General features: G+C 42.5%; 1 long non-coding RNA gene across 1 annotated transcript; it reads left to right on the top strand.

The window, feature by feature from the left end:
• Positions 1 to 432: 432 nt before the first annotated feature.
• Positions 433 to 24,934, top strand: LOC138301058 (uncharacterized). Its single transcript, XR_011205055.1, has 2 exons — positions 433 to 839; positions 24,787 to 24,934. It is a non-coding gene; the product is annotated as an uncharacterized lncRNA (long non-coding RNA).
• Positions 24,935 to 26,645: the final 1,711 nt, after the last annotated feature.

Raw genomic sequence — 26,645 nt, 5'->3', positions numbered from 1 at the left:
TAAAAAATGCAGCACAATTTATAATTCTACAATTTCAACTACAATTTACCCCATTCATATTTTACGGGTGTTTTTCTACCTTCTTTTGCTCTCTTTCACTGTACTCTTCTAGTTACCATCTTTCTTAAGGGCCTCTTTTATTTATTTTATCTTTTTTTTTATAAAGTGACAATATTTTGAGATGTGGATGCTAAAATGCCTGTGGCAGGGTCATTCTCATCAAGAGAAACCAAGAAAAAAAAAAACTCCCTGCATCACGCAATGCCATCTCCCTCCTGACCTATCCTTATGGGGAAGGACACACCTGTCTGTGGCTAGAGGTGAAGGGATTGGTCCACTGTGATGAATACACCTGTGTGGGGCGGGGCTAAGAAGCTACATGTAAGACGAGCCCCGAGACCTTCCCTGCCTCTTCTCCTTTTCCAGCTTGAATAGGCTGCTTCGCGCCAGGGGCTCCGAAGAAGACGGACAAGTCAACGACTTTGCCCAGTTGTTTTTATACTTCTTTCTTCAAATATTTCCCTCCCTCTTCGTTTGGTTCTCTCAACGACTCAATGTAACAGTGTTGCAGCCCCCTTCCTGTATGTTTATTTCCCAGCATTACCTGCCAGGACTCCCCCAACACCACTCTCCAAAAAGATTGTTCTTCGTCAAGACGTCTAAGAGATCGGAAGACTTCAGAACAGCCCTATCCCTATAGAGCAAACAGTTTCACCCGTCTCTCTGCCTCCCCGCTGAAGGATGATGGCGTCTCCCTTTGGAAACCGGCTTAGGCTGACCCTGCGCAGAAGTTTCACAAATGCTGGTTCCTTCACGCCTGCGCACAGCATAGTTTCCAGGTATTGTGGTTGTTGGTGGAGACTTCTCAAAGACGAGCTTTTGGTATCAGTCGTCACCACCGCTTCTGTCTCATTTGAATATTTCAAGAAAAACACGGTTGGCCATTCATCTTGTACTATTTTTTTCTTTGGCGTGAAGGAAATTGTGTGAATTGTATCTAGTTACTTGAAGATTCAGTGGCTGAGGAGCGGCGAGGGCATACAAATTCAAACCTTGAGGGCAGAAATAGCAAAACTAGTTGGGGCGGGAGGATTTGTGCACGCGATAAGGAAGCCTGACGAACAGAAGCTATAGGCTGAGTGAAAGAAGACTGGGTTGCTTGTAAGATGAGTGTGTTGTCAGTGTGGAGGCTGGGGAGAAGGCCGTTTGTGTGGTTATGGAAAAAGCAAATACAATGCAACTTGTTTAGAGTTCATCTGCTTAGTCCCAAAGATTTGATCTTCTTAATTTTAAACAATTTTCAGAAGTCCACAAAATCTTGTCCACATACCTAAAAATATGTAACTGGGTTTGCTTGCTAACAACAGGCAAAGATTGTTTCCATTTAAAAAAAGTAAAGAATAAGACTGGGTAAAAGAAGGTATTGAATAGAAAGTCAATGATTTGTTCTTCATCTTTGTCCTTGACAATTTTACAATAATATGTATTATTAACTCTGGTATTTAAATATATTTCAAATGTCTTTTTGGGGGCAGAAAGTTGTAAGCAACCCAGACAGCGAGAATTTATAGAAAGCCAATGAAACCTCGCAGTCAGACAGCATTGCTGGGATTTCCATTTTGTGTCCTTTTGGAATTTAAATGCACTTCAGATGCCTTTTTTGGGGCAGAAAGTAGTAAGCAACCGAGACAGCGAGAATTTATAGAAAGCCAATGAGGGTCTTTGCGTTAAAAATGTGAGGTTCGCTGCCTGTTCCAGTTGGGACTGAGGTCGAGGGGGCCGTGGTAGGAATTGCCTGTCCGCTGCTCCAGCGTTAACATTCTTTCGTCCAAGGGTAGTCGGGACGCCACCACAGACCTGCCCTTACTTGTGAAGCCCCCAGACAGAACAGTTATCTGTTCAAAAAGATATAGTCAGCGCCGTCTGAAAGGCGCATGGAGCGCGTGGTGGGGAGGGTGGCGGCAGCAACCCCCCTCGGGTCCCCCTGCCCTCTCTCCTGTCATTTGAACATTTCGGGCCCAGCCCTGACAGGTCCTGAGTGGTCCTCCGAGCGGTGTTGACACAACAAGAAGGGCGAGGGCCCGGCCGCGGAGGGCTGTTTTGGAAGCACACAGTATTATTCTTCCAGCCACGGGCTCCGAAAGAGTAACACAACGAGGGTTCAGGGAAGTAAACGGTAAAAAATGTAAAATAAAAAAAAACAGGAATGCCCTACTTCCCACCCAGGAACTGTTGGCTATTGTCTGACAATTATTTGCATAATCCCTTTCTGCAACAGATGGAAATCCACAAATATAAATGTGCTTCTAAAACACAAAACATACATCTGGAAGCATGGCGCTGTAGTGTAGGGGTTAATGGTGGGAAGAGAGTACACAAAATAGCCGCAAGAGATAATGTGGGGTGAAATCCGAGGCCTGAGGAAGTATGAAATATCTTGTAAAATAATTTTTGGGACAAAATACTGTTTCTATTTTTAGTATTTTTGGTTAAATCAGTTTGATTAATGTAAACTGTATAACTCATATGAAGTCTATTTCTATATACATACATTGTGTTTCTATATAATACACATTTCAGCATAATTGTGTGTATACTTACTTATATTTGCGAGTGTGTACATATATACATACAAAGTGTTTATATATATATATATTGTATGTGTGTATGTATATGTGTACACATGTGTGTGTACATATACACAAGCACACATATACCTATCTACGTATAGAAAATATATGGAGATCTGTATGCATAATTATACTTAGCAGCATCTCATTGATTTCACTGCTCAGTGAGTGGTAGTCCATAAGCTTGTGAGTGAATTGCTCAGCGTTTTCTCTCTTTGCATAGTTACACACATGTGATGTTATACTGTCTAGTGATGTGTGTAGATTGTGTATACCATATTGATTCAGAGCGGGAAGGAAATCATTATACTGTTTTCCTTGTGCTGTATTTAGATTTGAGTAGTGCTTTACCGTGTCCCTTTTGTGATTTACTTTAATATCGCATTAGCATTCCATATTACAATTCACACACACACGTGTGTGTAGATATATAACAGATGGCTCTCATTTGTAATACAGAATGTTTAAATGTATTTAGCTGGCTATGCTGTACACGTAGGCACAAGGGTGACGTGTACGGTTGGTTATTTTGTGGAACAGTGGAGACTGCAAAACTGTTTTTGAAGCTGTAGGTCCCTTTAGGCTTGTGCTGGGCCTGTTGATGGATTTAGTTGTTTATTGATTTGAAGTGCCTACTGCTAGAGTCTAAGGTTTCTGACTTAAACAGGCAGTGTGTGCATTGGTCTGTGCGTTTTGTCCATGTTTGTTTAGTGCGAGCGGCCGCTGTTGTGTGCCGTCGGGGAAGCTGTATTACAGAACAGGTTGTTTTCGTCGCCAGTAACCTATTTTTCAAAGCTAGGGGCGAGAAGGTATACATTGTTGGCGAAAACAGTGGCCGGTTGAGGTAACTATACGACTTGTGTGGCCTAGGCACAACCAAGCACTATCCTAATGAAAATCGGGACAATGCCAAGCAAACATGTGCCACTGAAGCCTGGTAGGGCGGGGGCAGAGTCAGTAAGAGTTCAAGCTCTGCCTGACAAGGGTTTGAGCCCGCCTTGCAAGACTCTCAGAGGCGCCAGCTTGTTGGGAATTTTCCAAAGCCCCTATTGCCGAATCAGCGTTAACTGGCACCGGGGGCCTTTGCCCATGCCAGTGTGCCATGCGCAATGCACATATTCAGTAACTCTTAAATGGGTTGTGGGTAAAGGGGGCACGCAGAGGGCGGGGGACAGGCAGAAATCGAGCTTTTCCCTGTATAAAGGAGGCTGCTTGTTCTCTCAGGTGCGGGTGGGGCTTATCAGGAAGCCTTGCAGATAAAGGCTAGGGTTTCACAGGCTTTGTTCTGCGCCTGACTGACTATTGATCAAGGCTGGGCCCTGCAGCTTAACTAACAGGTTAGATGTTCCTGCCCCAGCCACATTCCTCTCCGAGGTAGCCCTGCCTGGGGGCTGCGCAGGCCTAGTCTGAGGCCTTGCATGGATACCTGATCATTGTTCGAGTCTGAGGGAACCTTTTACAGCCTCGTCAGCCAGTGGGGTGGGAGGGGGGGGGTGTAGGAGGAGGCAAGGAGGGGCGGGCACAGACTGCAAGGTAGGGCAGGTAGATGAGATAATTGCTGGTCTCTGAAAGGAGGAGGGGCTTGACTTCAAGTCCCAGGTTCCTCACTCGCTTGCTTGGTCATTCCTTCCTCAAGGCCTCCACATTGGTAGTAGCGCTGATGATTAACTAGATGAGACTTGTGTTCCGGACACGGCGGTTGGGTAGGTCTCACGAGTTGTGGGAACGGAGTGTAACCAGAGAGTGCGCCACATGGAAGGCATACCATAGGAGCACCGGTGAAGTGAGCACCATAGATGGGCAGTCTCTTCCTGTGTGAACTCAACGGTAAGGTGGAAGTTGCAACTTTTTTCTCTCCGCTCCCAGTTCCTCACGCCTCACTTCATTTACTCTACTTTCCCCAGTCTAGACTGCTTCTACCTGCTGTCTTTACCTTTGTTCTGTCTCTTTATATCTCACTTCCACCTGGTGTCTCTTCTCTGCATTCTCTGGTCACAAACTAAGGTTCCTCCTCGCGTCCTACTCACTGCGGCAGGTACTATCTTGTACGAGAAAGAGAGTACTCTGCATAACATTTCCTGGGGTGAGCTTGTTTTTAATGGCGTTTCTCTGTGCCCATACATTGGCAGCATTATTGTTTCTAGGGGGTGGCAGTAACTTGGGAGCTCCATTGCGTTGTAAGATAAATTAATGGTCTCATTGTTAGGCTGGTAAGATGAATAGATGTTAAAGTCTATAACTTTGGGACAGCCACACTATTCTCAGCCAAGAGAGAGTGAACGTGGAGGGTAAATGGCGGCATTTTCATGAGCTTAGATGAATGTAAGTTTTTAAAGAAGTACAAATCAGTTGTTGCTTACAGCCTGGTGTAGATGAACTACCAGTTTTAATGTTGCTTTAGTTTCATGTGGGTTCATTGTTGCAGTGTGGGGAAAACTTGAGCACTGGTGTAATTAGATCTTGTAGCAGCGTTGCTTGGATAGGGTTAAGCTGCCGTAGTTATGGAAGAAGCAGGGAGGCTGACGTGGAACCAGGAAGGGGCTGGCGAAGGCTTCGAGCTGGTGGTTAATGTTTGTGTTTTTCGATTATGTATTATTCGTCCCTCCAGCATGTTGGGCCTTATAACTAATCCAGTGTAGGTTCCCAGGCTTTTTGGTAGTCCGCGCACGTCGGAGAAGGCGATGTCCCACCGCCATGGTCACTCAGTCAGACAGCTGTCAGCTGGTGACCTTTTAAGGCAATATTTGACAGCAGGTTACCATGTCCCAAATTTGACACTGAAAAGAAAGCAACGCTATTTGAGAGTGGAGGACAGAAGGGAGTTCGTTTTAGGCCTCGATCAAAAGCATGCTTGTTGTTCAGTAAGTAATGGCCGACGTGAATGGATCGCTTTCTGCAACGGTTGACGGGCTCCTAGGAGAAGCGGAACGATTGTGGGTTTCCTTGTGTGTGCCTCGCTGCTCCCGTGTCCTCCACCCCCATTCAAGACTTTCTGGCTTGTTATCTCTGGCCCTTTGTCCTGTGTGTATGGCAGAGATTAGATCAAATTCTAGGTGGGACCCCAGTTTGTGAAACGTTGGCTTTTAAAGAATGCGTTTGTTTAAAACCAGGGACCTGCGGTGACAGGAAAGGACTGGTGACTGTATGTTGTGGCAGAGGAAAGTGACACTTGCACCTGCATACTTAGAATGTTGTAATATTACTCAGGCATAACATACTGGGTAATTTTTTAATCAGATATAAATGCAATTGCAAATCATGCAAACTCCTGTTTTAGCATTCACAGTAGAAGTTGTCAAGATGGAAGACGCTGTGCGTGGCCTGTAGGGCAATAAGGACATTCTGCAGCAAAATACGCTTAGTATATTTCGCACTGGTCCAGTATAAAGCACGCCGAGTGCGTAAGCGCACGCAAAAATACGGCCAGAAAGTTGTAGAAAAAAAATCCGGGAGGCTGAGTCTGAGCGGCACGTAAAGTCTTGGAAACGTGTCTTTGAACTGTGCTTTTAAGGCGTGAACTACTCTGGTGCAGGCGCAGCTTTTCAGATTGTCGAGCATTGGATTCTGAAGACATTTTAAATCACAGGGATGGTGGCTGAAGTACTGATGTCATCAGAACCTGAAAGTGGGAATGTGAGGCCTAGTTTGTGACCAGGGGGGCCGTAGAGTGTGGTGACTCCCGAAGGTGACTGCAATCAATGGAAACTCACTCTTCTCTCTTATAAAAGGCAACAAGTGAGGTCTCACAAAGGTTAAGGAAGTTAACAGATTTTTAAAAGCAAAGATATTAGAGGTAAGGGACTTAGTTGTGTTTTCTGTTGTACCAAATGCATTTTAAAAATAATTGTAAATGATTTAATGATAAAATATATACATTTTCGAAGCAGTGTTACATTTCTAGTGTGTGTTTAAAGGTATCCCCACGGGGACTTGCAGGGCTATCAGAGCAGTAGGTTAAGATAGCTTTCAACATAGTAGTGGTTATGAATGACACTGTTTGATAAAACCTTTTAACACACATTTCTTTGGTTCCTATTAGTAAATAAATGCAGTTGAGTAATCGTTATCTTGGAGGTTATTTGGCTTGTTTTTGTGGCCCATGTCACGATCAACAGCACTGATGCACAACTTTTGTTTTTTTAAATAAAAGAGCGGTTTATTCCTGCATTAAGTTAGTAAAACTCGGCCTAGTGTGTAGTGAAATGTTGTGCGTCATGCCTTGGGGGAAGGGTGCTTTTGTAGAAGTAGGAAGTCGCACAAGAACTAGTAAATCAGCTTTGCACCTGCCGGAGATGTTTGCAAGTTACCCAAAGGCTACCAACTCAAATCTCAGGTGGACCGACAAAGGGCCTGATTTAGAACTTGGTGAATGGACTACTACGTCAAAAATGTCACTGATAACCCGTCCGCCATATTACAATCTCTATAGAATATAATATGGCTGATGGGGTACCAGTCACATTTGTGACTGAGTATTCCCCTCTGCCAAGTTCTAAATCAGGCCCATAGCCTTTTTATTCTTCCGTCAATAAAATTGGTACCTCTGAGCTGTGTCAATTTGCCATAAACTATAAAGCACCTAAAACCCGGAATAGTAAAAAAAAAAAAATACACCTTAGATCAGTGGTCTCCAAAATGTTTAATGCCTTGCCCCCTAGTTGAAAAATTAAAATCATTGGGGCCCGCCTGAGAATTTTTTACTATTGTTTTATAAAGATGGCAATGTTTAAATATGTCTAGACCTATTCAAACATTGCAGTTAAGTACTGTTACCCTTTAAGAAATGCAATAACATGATTCTGCTTAAAATAAAGGCCTGTTATCTGTATAATGTTTCTTTTGGCCAGAGTCTGGCGCCGCCCCCCCCCCCCCCCTGGTATCACTTGAGGCCCCGTTAGGTGGGCCTGCCCCCCAGATTGAAGACCTCTGCCTTAGATTAATCCACTAAAATGTTGTGTCAACTGATTGGGAACAGTGGTTACTTTTGGCATGGACATGTTTTAGAACAGCAAAGTGGGAGATTATGATGAAAAATAAACACATTTCCCCCATTGGCTTCCATTGATGTATAGGCAATTTTAGGTGAGAGACAGACAAAATAAAGTCATGTTTGGCTTCACAAATCTGGAGTCTCCCGCCTGAATCAGGTCTGTTGGCATGTTTGTGGAAGGAAGAACAAAAGTTTTATTTCCCATTAGTGAACTGATTTGTGAATCACGATCTGAATTAGAAGTTAAATCTGACTGGCTGAGATGGTTTGTGTGATGTAACATATTTTATAACTGCAAACTGTCTTTCCTAATTCACAAACCACTTTAATCTGATAGCCTAAAAGGCTTTAAGACTATGGTGGCCATTGCAGTGCTCCTGAATTGGCGCTTGCCAGTTCACGTAGCATGATCCAGAAAACACACATTTCTGAAGGAATCTAGGGCGGGTTGACGAGTCCCAAGAGCAAGCAGGCTTACAAAAGCCTCTTTACGCATAAAACGTCAGAAAACCAGAAACGCCTTTCAATTTTATTTTTACATAAAACAGTAAAGGTTTCATGAACCACCTGGCCGGTTAGGGCAAGATGTGAACACAAGGCTCACAAGAAAGCGTACATGATTCAAACAAAGGTTAATCATAATTAAAAAAACACTAATTTCAATGATAGAATTTTGCTACCTCATTTTACGGGTCACATTGAAACTGGCCACGTATGATATGCACAATTATCATACCCTTCTATCTCAACACAGTGATCTTTTGATATCAACATTTACACTAGCTGTTCCAGATTGATTAATAATTAATCGTTTGGATTTAAACGTCTTCTGAAAGCAGACACATGGGAAGGTGTTTAAAAACAGAGAAAATTACTCTATATCAGATTACAATGTGCGTGTGCTGCTTAATGTTAATATTTTGCAAATAGCAAGACTTGGCGAAGATGATGAGATATAAAACTGGAGGGAGTGACGGCGTGGAAGGCCACCCCTTGGACACAACCCAAGCCATTGGTGACCACACGTCATCACCATCCAGCTGTTCCTCGGGGGGACCCTTTGTGATCAGTTGGTGGTGGGGTGCCACTTAGTTCCTAGTAAGCCTATTTCACCAATAGCTTTTTTGTCAGGGTTGGCTCTTGGTGGCCTCCAGGTTGACATTTGATGCTGACATACTAAAGAAGGAATTAGCCAACAGGAGCTCAGTAACATCCTCTCTCACTTAAAGTGGTAGTCTATTTAGGGCATGACTGAAACCGCTGCAATGGGGCCTCACTGATCCCACAGTCTTAAAATACGATCAACCTGAAGCCTCAGTGTTCCCATATACTTTACTGAAGACTCACACCTCATCAGCCTTGTGGGCCCAGCAGATTTTGATGTGCTGCCACACCTCGCTGGCTTCATAGGCCCAGCAGACTTTGATGTGCTGCCAGTCCTCGCTAGCCTCATGGGCCCAGCCAGACTTTGATGTGCCACTGTTTCCTGCTAGCCTTATGGGCCTATCAGACTTTGATGTGCCACCACTCCCTGCCAGCCTCAATGGCCCAGAGGATTGTAATGTGCTGTCACTCCTCACCAGCCTCATTGGTACCAGAGAGTTTGATGATCTGCCACGCCTCGCCAGCCTAAAAGGCCCAGAAGAATTTGATGGGTGGTAACTTCTTGTCAGCCTCATTGGCCTAGCAATCTTAGATAAGCTGGCCCCCTTTGCCAATACAATGTCCCCATACATTTGAATAGGGTGTCACTCTCGGACGTGTCAATGTCAACAGAGCATGTAATGGGCTCTTGTTGCTAAGTGTCAAAGGCCGCACAAAAAAATAATGGACTGTCCTTTCTGGACAGGCCTCCTACTTTAGGAAGGTGTCACTCTTTGCCTGCTTCAGTGCCTGGTAAATGAATGAAGTCTCAAACCAGGGGATAATTATCAGAAAAGTAAATATCATATTTTAGACCAAAACACTTGAGTGTTTCTGTTTGGACCCTGGAGTCTAGATAACTGTCACTTACCCTTTTCAGTGGATAAAGAGAGACACCATTGCTCGGCGGTGGGCTTACATTGTATTTAATACTTCATAAGTATTTAATAAAAAAACAAAAAAAAATCAAGGACCACAAGAGTTTTGAACGATGGCGTGACCAGCACGCGGGTTTCTCAGACTGAGCTCAGAGTGTGCAGTGCGGTCTGCGATATAAAGCACAGCGGCCTTAAGCATGGGCAGGATTGAACCTTTGCTGTCCTCTGAAAGGAGGGGCCAGGGCTGCACACTCTCAAAAGGCTGGCCAAACACTTTTAATGGTCTCTCTTGATAGTTCTAATTGATCTCGAGCAGGATCTGCAGTCACACAGGATCCTCTTCCCAGTGAAAAGGTGCAAAACGCTGTGCCAAACATCCTGGGCTAAAAATCAGTTTATTTCAAGGCGCCGCTACTAAACATAAACTTAGCATTCTATTGGGGACATTGGCATCACGTGCCTTGCAGCGAGCGCGAGTGCACTGGGCTGCTGTGAGACAGCTCGGTGGCCTGTGTGTGACGTTAAGATCACAGGTTTGATGCTCCCTGAGCCAACTCGTATTGTGCTGAGCGCAATATTACCTGTTAATATTAATAATTTTAAAAGGAAACAACGTACAGTTTGAGAGCATTCCCGGGAAACGCATAAAGGTCGCTTTCCACATCTGACAAAAGAAAGGCAAACTGCTATGCTGTAAAAACAAGTGATTTCCCAACAAGACACAATTGAATCAGTTACAAAATAAATAAAATGTGTGATTAAGTCCTCCCTGCAGCTCTAGCTGAATTTATAAGGGGTGACCTCCGAGAAACTCGGAATAGATCTATTTGCCTCCTCCTGAACCACCTGGAATTCAACAGGTCATGCTACATAAAACCTGCATGCCTCCAGGGCTTCCCGACCTCCGTCCTGACCCTTAACCTCGCCAAGCATATTTCTCCAGTTACATACCTTTATGGGGCTCAGAAATGCTTTGAATGCCGAGCAGGCACTGGACGTTCCCTAGGTTTGCCTTGCCATTTTGCATGGGAACGGAGGATCCTGGGATCTGACCAACCACCCACCTGATGGAGTGTAACATTCTGTGATGGACGATACCAACGCGTAATTCGTCTGTCTTCACCAGCGGTCACTTTCAGAAGTCAGTGAAGCACCTTCTCTGCTGCTCTGGCTGTCTTGTCACCAAGAGATGAAAGTACACAATAAGGAACCTTCAAACCAGGATGTTAAACAGAACGGCGGCCATCTTTGAATACATTTTAGTGCTTGTCAATCTTGTTTCTTGGGCTGTCATCCCACAAACGTCGTGGAAACCGAATGTATACTGGGGCATAGATTGAGAGGTTACACCTGCTTTACGTTTACTAAGTGCGGTCAAGACAACGTAGGCTGACACTGAGGTTATGGCTACACAGGCCATAATATTATTTTGCCTCTTTCGCACATGTGCACGTCTGCATTTGAACTTTTAAAACAGAATAGACAATATTAATGCCTGCCAGAAGCACAAGGCATATGGTGAAAGCATGTGATTTCCCAATGAGGCCTCTGATCAGAATTTGGGGGACCTCCACATGCTCATGTGGATGTCCCCCAATTTCCGGTCCCTAGCAATGTTTTTCACTAAGCCTCTTTTACAGGTGACTGCCCGCCCTCTTCCGCAATCCCTCTATGTTGTAATATCAGTCGTGGACTGAAAGTGCATTTATTTCACTCCAAAGTAAGTTAAGGTTGATCTGTGGGAGGCATAGGGCATATAACTGTGACTTTATTGCCATGTTGGTGCCCAGCTAAGGCCTTCCAAATACTCCTTTGCCACAGGGACCTTCAAACATCAAGAGGATTTTCGTTTTTGCGGGACACTGGAAAAAAAACGTTTTTTCAATAAATTAGACCTTACCCATGTAATATGAAAAAGTATCAGAATACCTGTGCAATACTGTTCCTTTAGATTCCACCTCAACATTGTCTTTGATGCTCACCAACTTTCTGTTTCGAAGCTTTTTCCATCGAGGGCCAAAATAAGGATGAGGATAGTATTTAAATTTGTAATCCCTTCCCCGTGGTCATTCACCATTTATCCGCCCATTCATTCATTCACTATTTTTTAATATATTCATTCATCCTTTCATTTAGTCATTCCTTTGGCACTCCTTCACGTATGTATTCAGTCACTCATTTCACTCCTTCTCTCATATAACCTATGCATTCCTTCACTCCTTCATTCAATCATATATTCATTCAACACCCCATAAAGTCAGTCATCAGCCCATTCATGCATTTCTTCATTAACTAATGTCTGAGCTGAGAAAGGAATCCGATTACATAAAGGGGCTTCATTAAAACCAATTCCGCTGCTCCTCTTACTGCATGAACATCTTCTTTCACCAAAGCTAAAACTGAGAATGGGGTTACATGACCAATTACAGGCCGCGGAAGAAGCCAATTCACAGTAGACGGAGGAGGGCAGAGAAGACAGTCCAGAAAAAAAGTCCACAACGTGATCAATTAATGTGGCCAAAGCCTCAATGAGTGTGGGTAGGAATAAGACTCAAATAACAAAGTGCTGGGCTGGGCTAAGATTTTAATAATAGATTGCTATATGGAGTTAAAATTAACAACTGACTGTTGGGTGGGGCCAATGCTCTAAGTCTGTTATGCTCAAATATAAGAAAGGTGTCAATTATAATCTTAACTAGGCGTATGCAGTAGTTTACTAATAAATGGTGGTGCTTGGACAAAGTAACCGGCTGCAATTCCGTATTTAATTACATTGTCCAAATTTCAAAGTGAAATAAACTACTACCCACTACTGATTACCTTTCATATATTTTACTTGCAGATAATAATAAACCCTTCAGTGATTTTTATCAACTATTACTAGCCATACCTTCATTGTTAGCAGAAAATGTGCAGTTCTATATATATATTAATTTACATGGTACGGCTGCTTGATACGTGGAGATGTAAATTTAAAAGGAAGTGATTAGTCACAGAATTCTTTCATGCTAATGTCACATTTTTTCAAAGGATGCTGATTTCTGTCCAATTTAAAATGAGTTGCCCCACCAAGAATTAGTAATCCTATATCTTTCAGATGAAACGGGCACTGCTTCTGGTTCACATTGAGAACCGTCTCAAAATCTCTATTTTTTCTGCTGTAATCATAACTTGCTGAGTTTTCGCCAACAAACAATATAAAGGAAGATCATAGGAACTGCACTGCTCGGTTCACTGTGCCAGAAAAAAGTTATCAAATAGTAACAATGCACACCTGGAAACATTACTGTCGAAAACATTAATATTTTAGGTTTAAAATGCTTAAGGAATGTTGGAATGGAGCACATTTTAAGGCAAGTTAAAACATAATAATTAGACTGAACATTATTATTTGCATAACATGAAACTTCCTCCATAAAAAGGGAAAATCAGGGGAGGGGAGTATTAATATTATTATTTTTAATTCGTGGAGTGCTGATTTATAGCCCTGCGAAAGCCTGACAGAACAGTAAAGGTGAGATTGTTTTGATGTCCCTGCCGTGCCCCCTCCTCTCTCGTTTCTTGCCTCCACCCGTGTAGGAAACAAACAGAGGCCATTTTGCGGCCTTCTTCCCCCAGCCACGAAACAAAATGGAGGATCATTGGCAGAGACTCTGTGAAGCAGCTCAGGACAACAACAACAGCAAACCAATATGCAAGTTGGCGTGCGGGCAGGATCTGTCAGCAGGCTTGCGGTTTAGGGATATGCAGGCAGGACACAGGACAGGAATGCTCTCAGGGATGCTGCAGTGCAGTAAGTATCTTTACGGCAGATTCTGTCTCAAATACTGGGCCCATTGTGTAAGCACAGATTGTGGCGCCAAGCTTCTACTCTCTCCTGTTTCACAAAAGACTCCTAGCCAGGATTCAGTCTCTCTTTTTTCTTTCTTTTTTTTTTCTTTAAACCATGATGTTAGGATGTACCTTTCAGCGTTTTATATCCCGGGAGGAGCACGAGAGTAACCACATTAAAGCCTGTGGCACGGAAGAGTTATGGCAGGTTGAGGTCTCACCTGGATCAAGTTGTAATACTTGCATGTAAATTAGCATTGTGGCCTGTATTTCAGGCTAGAGGATGGCAATGCATGTAATAAGTAATCTTTTTAATTTAAACGCTTTCTTTAGCCCACGACATTATACAGGTCACCCACCCAGGTAGGAGCTGAGTTGATCGTTCATCAATAATAGTAATAATAATATTGATGAACATTTAAGAAGCACATACAATCAACCAACGTTTCCCTGCTAGTGCTTACAAAATTGTTGTCAATAACCAATTAAATGGCAGTCATTTTACTGGGTTTGGATAGATGAAAGGGCGGGTTAACGGGAGCTAGTTTTCAACCTGTGACCTGCAGGTCTCATAGTGATCTCTGCAGCTGGTGCTCAACCAACCGTGGCATCGAATCTGCTAATTAGTTGGGGAAGCAGAGTATTCAGGACAAGTCAGGACAGGTGGCAGCTTTCTAATGTGAGGAAGTGAGTGCGAGAAGCACGAGGGGGTGGATGTCATTGTAGACAAGGTGGATTCAGATGTGGTTGTTTCCTATACAGAAAATTGTGTTGAGGACAGCGGAGGCAAATACACCCAATTCAAAGATACAAAGTTGTTTAACGGAGCTCAAATGAGGCCCGTTGAAAAGAGGAGGTGGATGTGCTTAAAGTGAAGTCCAGGATATTTCCTAGAGGTTGCTACCTCCAAGAGATTGCTAGACCTGGGACAGACTCATTGAATGTTTGACATACATGTGACTGTACCTGGATTCTGCTTTTCGGATACTTAATTTATAATAAAAGCCCTTTTTGAGAGAATAGAACCTTATCATGTATTTATGGACATGTGTGCGGTCAGGTTACAAAGCATACCTACGTTACAGGTAATGTAGTTGATATAGTTGAATCGTGAAGGCACCCTAGCCATTTTAGAGGCCTATCTCATTGCACTGTGTCATCCGAGGAGTTTTGATCCAAAATGTAATACTCAAAAAGAGAAACCATGATTCTCAGGAGTGAGACTCCATGATAGTTTATGAGGCCATTGTTGTGGCCAGTGTGCTTCCGCTCCACCGTGTGTGTAGGTCCTGAAATGTCAGACATAAGTGGTACATCCTGTGCTCTTCCTATACAGCCAGCCATTCCTGACACTCTGGTGCCGAGGCGGATCTAAAAAAGAAGTGGAAGGTAGTGATCTGAGAGAGAACAAAATGCCACCAGAGCTGTGACTTGGGGCTTTTTTGTGCATCAAGCGGTGGAAATGCTGGAAACTCTCTGCTGCTAAAATGTGACCTCAAAGAATGATAGTTGCCACCTTCGTTATTATTGTTCCATGATGTTGCATTTGACTTGAATCACTTTGGGTGGGCTCTCCATATTAACCCCCCAAATGGCCCTCAATGTGTTATTGAATTCAACACATGCCGTGACCTTCAAATTACTTTCTAAAATAATTTAATGGGAGAGAAAGCTGTGTTCGACTACCAGGGCATGACCACGCTGCATAAGACAGTACAGGACAAAGTAGATCATTGCTTGCTAGATCAGATCCACCCCTTAAAATGAAAAGTCATGGTTGACAGAATCCTCTGAACCACTGCTGTGATTTGTCATTGCAGGAAGTTCTGCCTCAGAAAAATGACAGCCAATCGCCTAGTGCAGGTTTATGGCAGCTGGGGAATATCAGTCTCCTGCCAAACTAATAAAGCCAAATAATTTGTTTTCTCCAAATTTCATTTTAATAACTCTCCAGTCATATAAATATAATAAAATTGTAAACTAATACAAACTTTGATATATCTCAAGTCATCTGCATTAACTGTGATTCTTACACATTTCAGTAGAGTCTCCCCCTTGACTTTTTCCGTAGTGCCATTGACTTTAAGTGGAGCCTCATCCTTGAGAATCATCATTTTGTGATTAAAACGTTAACTTTGGGCTAAGGTCTTCAAATCTCACCTTAGTAAACTTTAGGCTCTTGAGAGCTTTAAACAGCAGGTGGTGTACACCTCGGTCACACAGGTCGTTGAAGGAGTCATTGTAAAGGGTTTGTTCATTTTTTGCTGTTGTTTTTAAAGAGTTTCAGGATTCTGTGCTCTCAATTTGTCTTAGCAAAAATTTGCTGAGTTTTCTAAACTTATTTTGCCAGACACCGACGTAGGTTGTTGCTCTGATTGTGTTTCCACCCTCCTGGTGTAGGCATAGTATGCGTTTGAAATTGAAATAATTCCTTCTTCTTGTGTGTGACCACATGATATCTAATGCACCATATCAGTCACAGACCTATTTGTCTCAATCCTGCTCCCTCTATCAATAGCTTCGTGAGAAGCCAGGAAAAACCTGCAGAATCTGATGTTCTTCAGTGTCAAGGTATATTTCCTTAGGGAATATGGAGGCATGAGGTATATGACTTCTGTAACTGTTGGTGCCCTATTAAAGAACACTATTTAGGGTATACCTGACACGGTATACAGCTAGAAACAAAAAATGCAAGAACTGCTGACTATTTCTGTTCTGGTATTTCTTTCTCTCTCTTGCCATTCCACAATCCCTCCCCATAAGACTACATGGACCGATGCCAGCTCACAGATTATTGGGGTGCTATTGCCATCTTACTGGGCAGCATTGGATGTCGTGTCTGTTTCTAATACTGCCTGGTAATGATGATTGTGGCATCTCACAAGCGACATGGACCACGCTGAACAGCAACCATTTACCTACCACGACATCCTGCCAAGAAAAATACCAAATGCGAACTCTGAAGACCACCCCCGGGAAGGTATTACTATCTTTTAGCATTTTCCTGTTTTTTTAATGTTGTGATATGAAGCACTTTAATCTGTGCCCTGTTTCGATTGTACATCATTCTAGCACGCTTTCACACCTTTTTATGCTCAAGGTATACAGTGAATAAAATTAAAAAAAGTGTGGAGTCCGAGAAAAAGTAGATTGTGACTGAGATCCAGAAAGCCTTGTGGGAAAGGCCTTTATTTTTATACTGGTGGTTAGCATATCTATGAATGGTCCAAATAATTGTGGATGACGGGAATGAGACACAATGATATCAAAATAATTATTCAGGATCACACAAAGTGATCAAGTGGGGACCAGAATGAGAACTCTTTTATCCTGGTTCTTCAGCCTAAGTCTTACATTTTTTCCACAATTGCAGAATTGTAGCCAGGTCGGACCTAATCACTCGGTATGTCTTTAACTGTCTCAACTCTTTCTATTTTTTATCTTTGGTAATATTTAACATTTCAAAGGTTCCCCTTATTTTTTGTTGAGTGATTTTAAACTAGCAATGCATTCCCTTGGTCTTTGTGGTTTCTTACTCACCCAGACATAAGACAGGAAGTCTCTACTCCATTTTTGTAAAATACAGACAACTGATTAAACTGTAAATAATTATTAAGAATGGCACCCTCCAGTCTCTGATGGATGTGTCTCCCAAAAGCAAAGCCTGACAGACAGCTGCAGCTCTGCATCTGACAATTGTTGAAACATAAAATAACACAGACATGGTGCATGCTACCTCTGCTCATAATCACCCATAGCAAAATTTCACACACCTTTTATGGAGCATCAAAGCCTTAATGACAGATGCCCCACTCTCAATAGTCTGTTAAGCAAAGCAAGTCTTCATTTTCCATCTTTTGCATAAATTCAATTCTACCTGGGACTGGAATGTGCTCCAGACCTGGGAGTACCAAATGCATTCATCTTCTCAGCACCGAAATCCTCTTAAGCTGCCACAGGCTCAGACAGACCAAAGATCATGAACAAACTCATATGCATGCTATTGAAATCCTATTAGCCGAATAAGAACTATTGACAGCATGCTATTCAGACCAAAAATTGTTATGTTTCCCTAGGATAATCTGGAAAAACAATGATTAAAATCCTAACCTATAGAGCCCTATTAAAGGTATCTAAGTGTTAGCTATTCCCTAGGTGGTAAAACACATAAAGTGTTATGATTTAAAAAAATAAATAATCCCAGATTTCGATAAATTTTAGGGTCCCGTTTTTGTAGAGCACTTAATAGCACATGTGGGTTACCCATTTCAAACCACTCCCAATTATGGTGGATCCCAAACAGATTACCTGTTTTTCCAGGTCCCATTAGATCACAATGGAGAATTTTCCTTTATTAATCAAGTCTCCTTATAACAACATAGCTACTAGACCACATATCTTCTGGTGAAGGCAACTCTAGTGATCAAATTGCATACCATGCAGTCAGGTGACCTGGGCTTTAATTCGTACAATCCAACTTGACTAAAAGGTATGCCATTGGGCATATCACTTTATTTCCTTGTGTCTCATTTCCTCGTGCTGCCAAAATTGGTAGCTCCCAGACATGATTTAGTTAAATATGTGTGTATTATACTAAAAAATGAATTAATGTATTCTCTCCTCGTATAGGCTACAGATGCACTCAAAGTGGTGCTCTATTCACAAGTAGTGAGGTTGCTACATATAATATCCTGTTAATATTCAGCGTTACACTCTTATTAGAACTTTTTTCTAGCCTGTCTTATGCTTACCACATTTTTCTTTCATACTTTACTCTTCTCCTTCCTTCATAATGAGTACTGTTGCTTGGAGGAGACTGGTGCTGAGTATATGGCAGGTTATTAAGCTGAAGCTGATCCAGTGAAATGGGAAGCAGGAAGATCACGAATCGGGGGGCGCAATGTCGACTGCCCAGAAGGTTTTGGTCTCCTGTGGACATCTTACTAGACAGTGCTGGATATTATAACACTTCTCTAACACTGTCTGGTAACGATGTTCAAAGGATGTACCCATCCTCATCGTTCATCAGAAGAGATACCTCGTGCACAACAATTATCTGTCACCAGCATGACTCAAAGAGGAAGAAGAAACACTGCAGTTGACAGACACTTGTCGGCAGCACAACATGAAGGAAAGGAAGCTGGTGCCCGGATGCAGTGCAGTTTATAACTACTTATAGTGATAAATATTAATACGGATGTGTTGAAATTGGTTGACCAATGTGTGTTATCTCAACCATTGATATACACACTTCCCCATAACCTACTTCTCACCCCCCCCCCACCTTCATCTGTGTTTTATTTTACTATGACTTCTTATTGCGTGCATATGGATTATGGTGAGCTCTTTCTTTTCCAATGCTATTTTGGGTCTTGCCAAACTATGTCATCCAAATTTCACATGCCATGTTGCAGCTGCAGTCCTTCTATTTGATGCCTAAATCAGGTTGCAGCGATAAACGAAGAAGTACTGCTTACTACTTCCAAAGTTTGAAAACAGTTCTGTTCGAATAATGTTACATCAGACAACAGCTCCGCTTCCATTGGCAAAAGAAGTGAAAAATAGAGACAAATTCACATCTTGAATTTGCTGTTCATTAATAGTAGGGTGAAGTCTGTATCCATAGCCCATCACTTCCTACTGGGTGATCTTTTTTCCATTGTGCAGATCGCAGAGGAAAATGGCAAGTGGGTACTTGGCGAGAACATATTTGAAGAGTCCTTGGCACTTCCAGTTCTTAGGGGCTGATCTAAGAAAAGTGGTGCTGTACTTAGTGCAGCGCCACTTTCCTTGCGCCCTACTACCACCACCATGTGTGGGCCGTATTTAAAATACCCCGCACCATGGCGCAGGGTAAGGGGCAATAGCCTCAGAATTCATGAAGCTATTGATGTACTTAACAGGAGTGCTTTCAACATTTTGGCGGTACTCCTGCAGAGTACATAGGAGCTCATTGTATTCAATGGCACGCCCCCTTTTAACACCTGCTCTGAGCATGTGTTAAAAGTGCCAAAAAATGGTGCAAGGAAATCTGCGCCATTTTTTGCCCTCCTCTAACGAAGAAACGCCCCCCCCCACCCTTTGCATACATTATGTCTGGCACAGGTATAATGTGCCACAAGGGTTTACAAAGTGGCAAAATGCATGCTTTGCTCCACTTTGTAAATATGTTGCGTGTAAAAAGCCACTTAAGCGCCCCCTAAGTGCCAAAAAAATTATGCTAAGGTGGCGCTAGGACCTCTTAAATCAGGCTGTTAGTCTTTTCAACCCATAAACAGGTTTGCCCTTTGTTTGCCTGAATATGGCAGGCCCATCCAAAAACTCGGATTTTCACAGTGAGGTCCACAGTGAGAAGCTGAAGACCGACTTGGGGGGAGAAGGGGGTATTCCCAATGGACAACAAGACAGCACTTAAATATATTTGTTATATAAGGTGTAGTCCAGTGTACTCTTGTTTACACACTCAGCAGTGAAACAAAATAACATACCTGAGCTACACCCATGTGGAAGGACTTCAAACGCAGGGCCAGCTAAGTTGTGAGCAAGGAGGGGCTGAGCTGGAGAGTGGGCGACACAACATATCAGATATAATGGTATATGACCTTTGAGCACATACACTCAGGGGACTAGATGTACACAGAAGATTTTCGGTCACCTACTCTAAAATTTGAAATTTGCAAAGGAAAATCTGCTTTTAGCATATTAGAAAACCCATTTTAGAAGTCAGTAACTTTTTACTGTCATCATGTAAGACCACTTACTCCAAACTATTTCATGTTACCCTCCCTGACAGTCGCAGTTCCATGACACTTCTACATCTGGTCAAACTCCATTAGTGGGGTGACTATGGCACTCCCAGGGCTTTCAGAATTGTCCAGAACTGAAGACTACAATGTGAAACAAGCAATAAAGGACAGAAGTAACAAATCAAGGACTTTCCACTGTAGCTATTCGTACCATTGTGTAACTAATCTCTTTCCGTCTATTAATTGTTCCTATGGCCTGAGTGCTGCATTATGGCAGAATATGTGTGTTTTATTAATAAACCAAATAAACAATTAAACACTACGCCCAAGTGATAGTGTAGGTTTTGCATCTATTTTGGGTCAGACAATTCGCCACCTCTGCCTGCTCCGCAGAAGCAGGGGGCAGGGCCAGGCAAAGCAAAATACTCTTGTGAGATCCAGGTTAAGTACAAGCAGTGTCAAGGAAAGATAATGACCTAGAACAGCTGCCCTGCCACCAGACACACTGATGTAAGAGTAGCCATTTTAGGGCACTACCTAGTCTCACCTCACCTGACCCCTCCTCTCCTTAACTCCACTGGATAAGATGGATATTTTCCTATGCCTGCGCTTTCATTCTATGCCTGCAGAACTCTTGCAGTCTAATGTTTTGCGTGTCCCAGTATGGCCACTGTACGTACCCTTGAATTATGTCTACAGTTTAATTAATATATTTGGTTTGTTTACCGTTTAGTCACCGTATGGCAACTCTAAGGATCTCAGTACAATATATATATATTATATTATTATATTATATATATGTATTGCACAGTGATCAGGTACAAATAGCTGCTGAAGTGTAGTGGCTGTCCAGGAACGGGGAGAGAAGGGTTTGGGTGGTGGGGCTCATCACATCTAGATAGAGGTTCATGCGTGAGATAAAAAGATGCTCAGGGGAGTGCAGCAGACAACAGATGGGGATGGTAGAAAAAAAGGTCCTAAGAGAGGCACCAGAGGGTTTTTCTGTATTATTTTTCAGTTTCTTCTCTTTATGTAAACAGGTAAGAGTTTCGATGCTTCCCAGCTTGGCAGGGGGACAAGTGATAACATTTGCTTCAACAAATATATCAAACACAACTGCAAAGTAAAAACAAAAAATCTTTAACTAAAAAAGAGAAATGGACGTATGTAGATTGTTACAAAAAAAGCGTTGGAAATAGCAGAATATGCAAATAGTGAGACAATCCATTTTTGTGCCTGCTCATTCCGAACTTTGGTTTTCTTGCGTGCATTATCCAGGACCAATTTGTTCCAAACCATGATTTAATTCCAACCTGTTGAAAGTGAATTGATGTTGGCCAAACGATTTTCCTCCAATTGTCTGCTTTTCTTCACACTCCCTGCTATACCCTTCCCAATGAGGCGGATTGTAATTGCCTTCAAACTCAGTTGCCTGTTGATCGGCGTCTTACCAGGCAAGGTTAGATCTAGCTATTCCCGTCTAATACTGTCTGGTAATGCCGTTGATCGCACTGGCCAAGTCTACACCTGAGAAGGCGAATGGGGAGCCATGATTCACAGACCCACCCAACCTTGCCAGAGAGGGGCAGCGGTTGGCAAGGAGCCCGCGCAGTTGGAGATAGAGTAAGAGGTCTTGCGCTGGAGCCTGGGTTTGTTCTAAGTCCCACTCCAGTTCATGGGTCCAAAGTCTGTCTCCATTGTGCAGTCATGGGAGAGAGCAGAGGTGTACCTAGGTAATAAAGGTGTGGCACAAGAGCTAGGTAGCAGGGCACGTGAGATCTACATAGTGGACGTAACTGAGACAGCCCGGTATGACACAGACAACAGCATCCTGACCTGGTACACAGTCTAAATCAATTACAGTGAAAATGTGTATATCTGCAAATTCGGTTTTGGGATTGGCTGGGTGTGAGGTGTCATGGGGAATGTTTTTTTTAATGTTACTTGCTACAGGTGCCTTGTTTCATTGTTTTACCCACTATATTATCGGAATTGTTGAAATTCAGTTCAAGTGCAGAAAAGTCTCATTATAGGCTATGAAGGGGTGAAGTTGAGGAGAATTTAACTGTGACCTATTTTTGGGATAGTGTGGGCGAGGCATACTACCACAATATCACTCTACAAGGTAACGTACTTCAGAATATTGACTACCAGTATATTGTGAAGTTGCAGGTATATATTTGTAAGTGTAGTTTTTTTTTCCTTAACTCCACCCTGTCAATATATATTGTTAAAATAAACAGATATGCAGTTAAGAATAGGAACTACCCACTTATATTTAATTACGCTGATGATGGTGGTAGTTGATATTCTGCAGTAGATATTTTTTACTTCAATATTCTGACATACAATAGATGCCTGCATACCTATTTTCATGAGTTATTAACCACACAAATGCACCAGTAAAGGGTACACACATTTCTTTCTATTTACGTGATGACTACACACATCAACATTTCAGTGGATTTGGAGGTGATAAAAAATATATGAACATATTGTGTATCAGTGTCCTTCCTTAAGATCAGAGGAAACAGCCCCGAGTGAATCAGAATGTTTACAGGTACCAGTGAAATGGGATTAGTAATGGTGAAATGTCAAGATAACCAATATTACAATTAGATGCAGAAGACCTGAGTGTTGTGCACAAGTGCTCCCCTCGATGCACTGTACCATCTTCTTCCTTCTTCTTATTCAGAAGTCAGTTGTGAATAATCACCCAGGATGCTGTTGTGCAAGTGATGAAACCAGGAGAAAAAAAACAAAACTTCAATTGTTCTTATTTTCAACTCATGTTTAAGTGGAGGCAGATAAGCTGTTGATTTATAAATAAATTGTAGAATTTTCTCACTGGCCTGTACTTCTGAAAGGCTGGGAGGGTTTAGTGGAACGTGTCAGCTAACCACCTTTGCCTCACATATGGTTGTCTCACCCCAGCCCCTCTGGACTTTAAAATGCCCATGCCTGTGGAAAAATGTCCCATTTTGGAAACAGAACTGCCAACACATGACTCGGTAGAGTAATGGCCTTTAACCCAATGCTAAACTATTAAAACATTTACTTAAGTGTGCATTTTGCATTCTAGCACATACATAGTATTCTACCATATGATATAGGGTTCGATTTTAAATATAGACTTTCTGGAGCAGTAACTGTGGCTCCATATATTCTGGCCACCAGGGTGATATTAAGAACAGAGAGCGTGACTTAGATCTTGGTGGACAGGTTGCTCTGTCACAAAGGAGAAGGTTATTCCGTCCTCTGTATTACGTTTTACATAGCATATAATGGAATTGTAATACGGTGGACAGGATATACCTCACGTTTGTGACTCAGTAACCCTTTCTGCCAAGATCTAAATCAGGCCCTGAATCATTTAAACCCTGCACACTCTAGTTGCAACAATGCATGCAGTACTCCACTCTCCTAAATCTCTCCTACGCTCAGCCTTTGAGTCCCTTGCCACCTAGTGGTGGGATATGGAAGGGCTTCTGGTTTAGAGCGGTGAGCGGCTAGTACTGCACATATGTCAAGGCGTACACAGGTTCCTTTCCCCTAAGGGAGTTCCAACCCTTGCCAGTTCTCCTTGATTGGTACAGCCTGGAGCCTGCTATTTTCACACTGTGCTTCATTAAAATGAAGTCAATGTTATATATTTTTAAAGATTTTGTAGCAGCTTTTATCTTTTTTTCTTCCTCATCTCAATCAGACTCTTCCGTAACAATCTGCTGGCAAGCCATGCTTGATGTGTCACAAGTGTAGTTAGCAGTTTCTGAATAGCATACCTGCTTTGTGTCCTATTTGTGGAACACCGATCAGCGGCAAAGGGAACCTGCTGACTTGCCATAGTCACGGGGGTTTCACCTCTGCCATGATGGGCTGTGGTCTCTGCATAAAACAACTTGGAGAAGCAGGTTGCGGTCACTTCAGGAGATGGAAGGGTGCTCATAGGTTGACAACCACCAAAGTCACTGAAAGGACCTTGTCCCATTTCGCTTCATTTGCACGAATAAAACACACTTAATCCTACCTTTAAATGTCTTGTTGACAGGCAGATCAAATTAAATGATGGTAAACTGTTAAGAAAAATATATACAATTAGGAGATCAGTAGGAGAGACAAACAATAGATTATTACATTTGTGTCTTTTTGATGCAGTGGAAATTTGGTTGGGGGTGATGGACTGTACACTGCAGAATTATGAAACCCAAAAGTATAGCCCCTTTAAGGGGTGATACGGAAGACCGAAGGTGAGAGTGTTCTTTGATGGCAACACCATGTGCTTAGCAACCTGAAAGCACTTTGCTATAAATGGAGTCTGAAGTATCGGACTGTGATGTATGCATGTGTTAGTGGTAAGTGTTGGAGAGATTGCTGTATGGAGGTACAAGTATGAATGGCTGCCAACCTCTCGCCCTTATTCTTTGACATAGCCCCTTCCTAAATTATTATAACAATACTTTGCTTTTATATAATGCTTCATCCTATTCAAATGTCTACCCATTGACATAACAAATGTTGATATTAACCTATTCTACCTAAGACTCATTTTTCTTCGAAACCCCTTGCAGAATAGTCTTCGAGCCACAATACCTGGAAACAAAGTTATGCAGGTGTGAAAGCAGTCCACGTCATCAAAGAGTGTTAATTAAATCAATAAATGGTTCACTATTGACTACATTTTGTATTATAAATAAACTAATCTTGATTAAATCATCACCCTGCCTCCTTTGCTCGTTTCTTAATGTTTTGATACAAATGTATTTGTGTGTAGAAAAAGATACAAAGTGGTATAATGTAAACTCAAACTTCTTCAAATGCTAATTTCCAAATTTGGTGTTCGAAAGGTCCCTCATTCTTTGCAGTGTTGTGACAAGAGATTCTAATTTAAGGTACACAAAAACTTAATCCAACAGCATCAAGCACGAGAACAATCAGAATGCTGCCGAAAAGCCTCAAATGCTGCAAAAAGGTGTAACGCAAAACAGGCTTTCACTCGAACCTAGGGCCAGATGTAGGTACGTTGGGTTTTGTGACTCGCAAATCTGTTTTGCGATTCGGTAACCAGGTTACCAAATCGCAAAACGGGTTTTGTGCATTGCAAAGAGCAGTTTGCACGTCGCCAACAGTGAAATTCGCTGTTTGCGACGTGCAAACTACTTCCTACATCTGGCCCCTAGATACGTTTATGCTTCCAGAAGCCCCGGGTCCCGAGAGGATGTACATAGCATCCACCTGTTCTCCAGCTCTCTGCAGAACAGGATAAATGTAAAGATGAAAGAGTCAGATAACAGCAAACGTGTCAGTCAGCAGAAGTGTTGTAGCATGGGGAATTACTGTCCTAGGCTGTTGATCAGACCCAAGTACACTCTTCAATATTACCTTCAGCCCTGCTTTCTAATTTATTCACAGCGCTAGGTTCCCTGCTGCTCCCCTCTACTAGGATCCCCACTTCGGAGTCTTTCCCCAATGCACCCCTTCCTCAATCATACGGTTACCAGATGAGTCCCTCTAAGGGGGGCACAGTTTTCCAGTCCTCGGCTTTCATTTTTATAAACCACTGCTTCCAGGCGTTATCATTCAGTTGAGGTAACTGAGTTATTTGAATGGAGCCAAGAGTACAGAGTCTACCCTTTAAAGGTTTATTAAATAAAAGGTCAAAACTAGAAACATTCGGCTAGATTGATCCTCTGGCTATTCCTACACGTTCAGGCCCAGGTGTGCAAAATTCACATAATTTGAATTTTTAATGAAAATTAAACAAATTTATGTATAATTTTCCAATATGCAAAAATGGCATTTGGAGACATAGTTTAGCTCGAAACGTGTAATCGCGTCCAAGGACACATTTCACACTAGAAAATATAGAACAAAAAACACAAGCACCGCAAACAGAAGTCGCTCACGTTCTAGGTCATGTCTGCCATGAACGGAGCATGTTTACATGATGTGGCACAACAGCATAATTTGGGGAATTTCGCGTAACAAGCATAATGCGAAATTACCGAATTTATGTGAGATTACGCAGGTGCAACCGAAATATAGCCCGTGTCGGAATGTCTTCTTTCCTCCATTGCAGGTTTGGACCGGCCTATAGGACAACCAGGCAGCACCTGAAGAGCCGATCTGATAGGTCAGCGTAAGAGCTGGTCTAGGGAGTTTGTGGGACAGTTTTTTTGGCCTGCTGGGGCGTGTTTTTTTCCTGTTGATTCCCGGGATATAAAAAAAACAATGCCTGCAGCAAGTTCGAAACCACGCAGTCTTCCTTTTGTAGCACAATGAAGCAGCATAATAATGTCATAAAGGTTTCCAAAAACAGCGAACGTACATAAATCCACAACTTCATGTTTTCTCCGCCCCCCCTCCCCCCACCTTTCGCACTCTTTTAGAAGACTCTTTCCCTCTCTCGTTCTACTGCAACGCTTTGAAG

Source organism: Pleurodeles waltl, chromosome 6 (assembly GCF_031143425.1).
Source record: "Pleurodeles waltl isolate 20211129_DDA chromosome 6, aPleWal1.hap1.20221129, whole genome shotgun sequence".
Classification (NCBI taxonomy): Eukaryota; Metazoa; Chordata; class Amphibia; order Caudata; family Salamandridae; genus Pleurodeles; species Pleurodeles waltl.
Note: the sequence above shows the minus strand (reverse complement) of the source record. Positions and strands in the feature narration are given on the sequence as shown.